Below are 8,169 nucleotides of genomic sequence, written 5' to 3' on the forward strand. Positions count from 1 at the left end.
CCCCTACCCATGTCAGACCCTCTACACCTCTCCCTGCCCATGTCAGACCCTCACCACCTACCCCCCGCCCACGTCAGACCCTCACCACTTCCACCTGCCCCATGTCAGACCTTCACCACCTCCCCCCTACCCATGTCAGACCCTCTACACCTCTCCCTTGCCCATGTCAGACCCTCACCACTTCCCCCCNCCTGCCCACGTCAGACCCTCACCACCTCCCCCCTGCCCATGTCAGACTCTCACCACTTCCACCTGCCCCATGTCAGACCTTCACCACCTCCCCCCGCCCATGTCAGACCTCACCCCCTCCCCCCGCCCATGTCAGACCTCACCCCCTCCCCCCGCCCATGTCAGACCTCACCCCCTCCCCCCGCCCATGTCAGACCTCACCCCCTCCCCCCGCCCATGTCAGACCTCACCCCCTCCCCCCGCCCATGTCAGACCTCACCCCCTCCCCCCGCCCATGTCAGACCTCACCCCCTCCCCCCGCCCATGTCAGACCTCACCCCCTCCCCCCGCCCATGTCAGACCTCACCCCCTCCCCCCGCCCATGTCAGACCTCACCCCCTCCCCCCGCCCATGTCAGACCTCACCCCCTCCCCCCGCCCATGTCAGACCTCACCCCCTCCCCCCGCCCATGTCAGACCTCACCCCCTCCCCCCGCCCATGTCAGACCTCACCCCCTCCCCCCGCCCATGTCAGACCTCACCCCCTCCCCCCGCCCATGTCAGACCTCACCCCCTCCCCCCGCCCATGTCAGACCTCACCCCCTCCCCCCGCCCATGTCAGACCTCACCCCCTCCCCCCGCCCATGTCAGACCTCACCCCCTCCCCCCGCCCATGTCAGACCTCACCCCCTCCCCCCGCCCATGTCAGACCTCACCCCCTCCCCCCGCCCATGTCAGACCTCACCCCCTCCCCCCGCCCATGTCAGACCTCACCCCCTCCCCCCGCCCATGTCAGACCTCACCCCCTCCCCCCGCCCATGTCAGACCTCACCCCCTCCCCCCGCCCATGTCAGACCTCACCCCCTCCCCCCGCCCATGTCAGACCTCACCCCCTCCCCCCGCCCATGTCAGACCTCACCCCCTCCCCCCGCCCATGTCAGACCTCACCCCCTCCCCCCGCCCATGTCAGACCTCACCCCCTCCCCCCGCCCATGTCAGACCTCACCCCCTCCCCCCGCCCATGTCAGACCTCACCCCCTCCCCCCGCCCATGTCAGACCTCACCCCCTCCCCCCGCCCATGTCAGACCTCACCCCCTCCCCCCGCCCATGTCAGACCTCACCCCCTCCCCCCGCCCATGTCAGACCTCACCCCCTCCCCCCGCCCATGTCAGACCTCACCCCCTCCCCCCGCCCATGTCAGACCTCACCCCCTCCCCCCGCCCATGTCAGACCTCACCCCCTCCCCCCGCCCATGTCAGACCTCACCCCCTCCCCCCGCCCATGTCAGACCTCACCCCCTCCCCCCGCCCATGTCAGACCTCACCCCCTCCCCCCGCCCATGTCAGACCTCACCCCCTCCCCCCGCCCATGTCAGACCTCACCCCCTCCCCCCGCCCATGTCAGACCTCACCCCCTCCCCCCGCCCATGTCAGACCTCACCCCCTCCCCCCGCCCATGTCAGACCTCACCCCCTCCCCCCGCCCATGTCAGACCTCACCCCCTCCCCCCGCCCATGTCAGACCTCACCCCCTCCCCCCGCCCATGTCAGACCTCACCCCCTCCCCCCGCCCATGTCAGACCTCACCCCCTCCCCCCGCCCATGTCAGACCTCACCCCCTCCCCCCGCCCATGTCAGACCTCACCCCCTCCCCCCGCCCATGTCAGACCTCACCCCCTCCCCCCGCCCATGTCAGACCTCACCCCCTCCCCCCGCCCATGTCAGACCTCACCCCCTCCCCCCGCCCATGTCAGACCTCACCCCCTCCCCCCGCCCATGTCAGACCTCACCCCCTCCCCCCGCCCATGTCAGACCTCACCCCCTCCCCCCGCCCATGTCAGACCTCACCCCCTCCCCCCGCCCATGTCAGACCTCACCCCCTCCCCCCGCCCATGTCAGACCTCACCCCCTCCCCCCGCCCATGTCAGACCTCACCCCCTCCCCCCGCCCATGTCAGACCTCACCCCCTCCCCCCGCCCATGTCAGACCTCACCCCCTCCCCCCGCCCATGTCAGACCTCACCCCCTCCCCCCGCCCATGTCAGACCTCACCCCCTCCCCCCGCCCATGTCAGACCTCACCCCCTCCCCCCGCCCATGTCAGACCTCACCCCCTCCCCCCGCCCATGTCAGACCTCACCCCCTCCCCCCGCCCATGTCAGACCTCACCCCCTCCCCCCGCCCATGTCAGACCTCACCCCCTCCCCCCGCCCATGTCAGACCTCACCCCCTCCCCCCGCCCATGTCAGACCTCACCCCCTCCCCCCGCCCATGTCAGACCTCACCCCCTCCCCCCGCCCATGTCAGACCTCACCCCCTCCCCCCGCCCATGTCAGACCTCACCCCCTCCCCCCGCCCATGTCAGACCTCACCCCCTCCCCCCGCCCATGTCAGACCTCACCCCCTCCCCCCGCCCATGTCAGACCTCACCCCCTCCCCCCGCCCATGTCAGACCTCACCCCCTCCCCCCGCCCATGTCAGACCTCACCCCCTCCCCCCGCCCATGTCAGACCTCACCCCCTCCCCCCGCCCATGTCAGACCTCACCCCCTCCCCCCGCCCATGTCAGACCTCACCCCCTCCCCCCGCCCATGTCAGACCTCACCCCCTCCCCCCGCCCATGTCAGACCTCACCCCCTCCCCCCGCCCATGTCAGACCTCACCCCCTCCCCCCGCCCATGTCAGACCTCACCCCCTCCCCCCGCCCATGTCAGACCTCACCCCCTCCCCCCGCCCATGTCAGACCTCACCCCCTCCCCCCGCCCATGTCAGACCTCACCCCCTCCCCCCGCCCATGTCAGACCTCACCCCCTCCCCCCGCCCATGTCAGACCTCACCCCCTCCCCCCGCCCATGTCAGACCTCACCCCCTCCCCCCGCCCATGTCAGACCTCACCCCCTCCCCCCGCCCATGTCAGACCTCACCCCCTCCCCCCGCCCATGTCAGACCTCACCCCCTCCCCCCGCCCATGTCAGACCTCACCCCCTCCCCCCGCCCATGTCAGACCTCACCCCCTCCCCCCGCCCATGTCAGACCTCACCCCCTCCCCCCGCCCATGTCAGACCTCACCCCCTCCCCCCGCCCATGTCAGACCTCACCCCCTCCCCCCGCCCATGTCAGACCTCACCCCCTCCCCCCGCCCATGTCAGACCTCACCCCCTCCCCCCGCCCATGTCAGACCTCACCCCCTCCCCCCGCCCATGTCAGACCTCACCCCCTCCCCCCGCCCATGTCAGACCTCACCCCCTCCCCCCGCCCATGTCAGACCTCACCCCCTCCCCCCGCCCATGTCAGACCTCACCCCCTCCCCCCGCCCATGTCAGACCTCACCCCCTCCCCCCGCCCATGTCAGACCTCACCCCCTCCCCCCGCCCATGTCAGACCTCACCCCCTCCCCCCGCCCATGTCAGACCTCACCCCCTCCCCCCGCCCATGTCAGACCTCACCCCCTCCCCCCGCCCATGTCAGACCTCACCCCCTCCCCCCGCCCATGTCAGACCTCACCCCCTCCCCCCGCCCATGTCAGACCTCACCCCCTCCCCCCGCCCATGTCAGACCTCACCCCCTCCCCCCGCCCATGTCAGACCTCACCCCCTCCCCCCGCCCATGTCAGACCTCACCCCCTCCCCCCGCCCATGTCAGACCTCACCCCCTCCCCCCGCCCATGTCAGACCTCACCCCCTCCCCCCGCCCATGTCAGACCTCACCCCCTCCCCCCGCCCATGTCAGACCTCACCCCCTCCCCCCGCCCATGTCAGACCTCACCCCCTCCCCCCGCCCATGTCAGACCTCACCCCCTCCCCCCGCCCATGTCAGACCTCACCCCCTCCCCCCGCCCATGTCAGACCTCACCCCCTCCCCCCGCCCATGTCAGACCTCACCCCCTCCCCCCGCCCATGTCAGACCTCACCCCCTCCCCCCGCCCATGTCAGACCTCACCCCCTCCCCCCGCCCATGTCAGACCTCACCCCCTCCCCCCGCCCATGTCAGACCTCACCCCCTCCCCCCGCCCATGTCAGACCTCACCCCCTCCCCCCGCCCATGTCAGACCTCACCCCCTCCCCCCGCCCATGTCAGACCTCACCCCCTCCCCCCGCCCATGTCAGACCTCACCCCCTCCCCCCGCCCATGTCAGACCTCACCCCCTCCCCCCGCCCATGTCAGACCTCACCCCCTCCCCCCGCCCATGTCAGACCTCACCCCCTCCCCCCGCCCATGTCAGACCTCACCCCCTCCCCCCGCCCATGTCAGACCTCACCCCCTCCCCCCGCCCATGTCAGACCTCACCCCCTCCCCCCGCCCATGTCAGACCTCACCCCCTCCCCCCGCCCATGTCAGACCTCACCCCCTCCCCCCGCCCATGTCAGACCTCACCCCCTCCCCCCGCCCATGTCAGACCTCACCCCCTCCCCCCGCCCATGTCAGACCTCACCCCCTCCCCCCGCCCATGTCAGACCTCACCCCCTCCCCCCGCCCATGTCAGACCTCACCCCCTCCCCCCGCCCATGTCAGACCTCACCCCCTCCCCCCGCCCATGTCAGACCTCACCCCCTCCCCCCGCCCATGTCAGACCTCACCCCCTCCCCCCGCCCATGTCAGACCTCACCCCCTCCCCCCGCCCATGTCAGACCTCACCCCCTCCCCCCGCCCATGTCAGACCTCACCCCCTCCCCCCGCCCATGTCAGACCTCACCCCCTCCCCCCGCCCATGTCAGACCTCACCCCCTCCCCCCGCCCATGTCAGACCTCACCCCCTCCCCCCGCCCATGTCAGACCTCACCCCCTCCCCCCGCCCATGTCAGACCTCACCCCCTCCCCCCGCCCATGTCAGACCTCACCCCCTCCCCCCGCCCATGTCAGACCTCACCACCTCCCCCTGCCCATGTCAGACCCTCACCACCTACCCCCCGTCTATGTCAGACCCTCACCACTTCCCCCTGCCCATGTCAGACCTCACCACCTCCCCCACATGTCAGACCCTCACCACCCCCCCTGCCCATGTCAGACCTTCACCACCTCCCCCCTGCGCATGTCAGACCCTCACCACCTCTCCCTTGCCCATGTCAGACCCTCACCACTTCCCCCCTGCTCATGTCAGACCCTCACCACCTCCCCCCTACCCATGTCAGACCCTCACCACCTACCCCCTACCCATGTCAGACCCTCTACACCTCTCTCTGCCCATGTCAGACCCTCACCACTTACCCCCACTCATGTCAGACCCTCACCACCTCCCCCCTGCCCCATGTCAGACCTCACCACCTCCCCCACATGTCAGACCCTCACCACTTCCCCCCTGCCCTGCGGGTCACCTCTGTCCAGACCCTCACCACCTCTCCCCTGCCCCATGTCAGACCCTCACCACCTCCCCCCTGCCCTGCGGGTCACCTTTGACCAACAGCCTAACTGTATGCATTCTTCAAGGCCATGCTCCCACCCCAGCTGCTCCAAGAGGCCCAGGCAGGGGTGGGGATGTGTGTGCTGATGCCTGTGCTGTCCTACATTGGCTCTGACTTCTAGGAGTGGACCAATCACATCAGAGGGCAGTGACTTCTGCCCTCTTCCCGGCAGCTGCCCGCACCTCCTCAGAGCGCCCGGAATCTGAGCAGGTGGACCAGTTAGAACAACGTTTACAGGGAGGGTCCAACGCAGGCGCCCACGCTGGCAAGGTGGCAGTGGGGTCACCTCCAGTTTCCGTTCCTAGGCATGCTGGTGCGTCCCAGATGCCCCTGAGGACGTGCATCCTGGCGCCGCCAACCAGGACAGCGAGGCCGGTGGTTTTCGGTTCCCCTCAGAAGGCGGGCGGTTACCCAACCACGGGTAGAACGACACCCTCGTTAGCCTGGACGGGCACCAGTCCCCACGCCGAGTGGCAAAAAGGTGAGAAAGGAACCGTATGGTACAACCCCCTGAGGCACTTCTGCACGTCACACGAAAGCACTGTGTCATCAAGGGCGCGCTCGCGGAGGAAGGGCGCGTAGGCGTGTGCGGAACTCACTGCCCGGGAAGGAGCTCCCTGGAGGAGATGCAGACTGGCCTCTGACACCCGAGTCTGCAGTGAAAGAGCAAACCAGCCAAGCAAATGTGACAAAGCGTTAATATCTGCTCACGGGGTGGCAGGTATGTGAGTTTCTTCTATATCAGTTTCTCTACTCTTCTGTATAACTGAAATATTTCCTTAACATTTCTAAGTAAATATGAGATTAGGAGCACCTGGATGGCTCAGTCGGTTGAGCATCCAACTTTGGCTGAAATCGTGATTTCACAGTTCATGAGTTCGAGCCCCGCATCGGGCTCTGTGCTGACACCTGGGAGCCCAGAGCCTGCTTCAGATTCTGTGTCTCCCTCTTTCTCTGCCCCTCCCCTGCTCACATTCTGTCTCTCTCTCAAAATGAAAAAAATTTTTAACATTAAAGAAATATATTAAAAAAGAAAAACAAGAAAATGTAAGATTATTAGCAATAAATTCATACTATGATGTAAATGACTGGCATCTTTTCCTTTCTACTTGAGGCATTTTGGTTGTAGGGAGAGAAAGGAACACATGAAGCATCCAGAACCCAGCCTGGAGGCACCGGGAGTCTGTGCTCACCCCCCTCCCCAGAGCTCACTTAGCCCCTGAGCAGACGTGCAGGAGTCTCCTCACCCGAGCTCACCCCAGCGGGCACGCGGGCCCCTGCCCACCTCTGACGGCACCCCGCTGCTTCGGGGAGCCACAAGTGGCCTGGGGTTGCTACCTGGACGGCAGGGCTCCTCCGGGGTCTGCGGGGGGGCGGGGGGAGTCTTCACGAGAACGGCCCCTTGCTGAAGGCGGGCAGGCTCCCGGCTCCAGCAGATGAAACCAGACAGGTCCAGCCCTCCGGGGGCTCCGGGGCCACAGACAAGGGGGCGACCCCGGTGGGCTGTGCGCAAGGAGACAAGGAAGAGGTGCGGGGCGAACCCAGAGGAAGCCTGCGCGGGAAGGAGCTGGCCGTGCAAAGAGCCTGAGGCACCGTCCTGGGAGGGGGGGCCCTGGCAGGAGTGAACACACAAATGAGACCAGCTGGGCCCGAGGACACCAGCGAGGGGACAGAGAGGTGGCAGGCAGGGTCACGGCGGCCACGGGGCTGGGACGTCAGGGCCACAGGGTCAGGGTGCTGGCTGCGAGGTCTGGTGGGTCCAGGCGGGGTGGGGGGGGTTGGCGGGGCCCCTGGGGGCGGCCNGCCATGAAGACCCCAGCGGTCCGGCCTCAGCAGCGGGGCAGGCGGGGGGGACTGCAGGGGGAAGAGAGACCCCGACGCGGCCCAAAGCAAGGTCGGCCAAGGTCAGCTGGGGCTCGGAGTCCAGGTGAGAGAACGGGGTCGCAGCGGCCACAGGAGGCAGGTGTGTGCGGGGACACGCTCACCTGCGCGCTGTGACTGCGACCAGGCTCCGCGCAGGGCCAGCTCGGCCCCCCGGGATGCGCCGTCCGGGGAGCAGGGAGCACACCCCCGGGGGCGCCCTGGAGGGGCCGGTGCAGAGCGGGACCAGAGACCTCCATGGCCCCTTGGGCCCCGAGGTCAGAGGTCAGGTTCTGCCCTTTGCCGGTGCTTCCCCAGCAGGCCCAGGACACGCCCAGGACACGCCTCAGCCTGAGGGGCTGCGGGGGCACCTGCTGGAAGGTTCCAGGATGAGCTGAGCCAGGGTCCCCGGGTCCCCAGGCCGCGTGGGCGGGGGGCACTGTCAGCGGCACAGGGCGCTGAGCGGGCGCCTCCCTGCCCTCACCCGCGCGCCCGGACCCCGTCGTCAGTTCGCGGAGTCAGCCCGCCCCAGACCCTGGCCACAGAAGCCTGACAGCTGGAGGGGCCGGGGGTCGGCCCGGGGGCTCCCCAGAAGTGAAGCCTCTCAGGACGTGAGCCCCTCTGGCAAACAACCCCACTGGGCGATGTCACCTTCCTGCGTATCCCGAGGAAGCCGATCAAGTAGGGGTGGGTGTGCGGGAGGGGAGGGGGACAGGGCAGGGTCAGGGCTGGGGGGGGCCAGCGGGG

Source organism: Crocuta crocuta, unplaced genomic scaffold (genome assembly GCF_008692635.1).
Source record: "Crocuta crocuta isolate KB4526 unplaced genomic scaffold, BGI_CrCroc_1.0 scaffold143, whole genome shotgun sequence".
Classification (NCBI taxonomy): domain Eukaryota; kingdom Metazoa; phylum Chordata; class Mammalia; order Carnivora; family Hyaenidae; genus Crocuta; species Crocuta crocuta.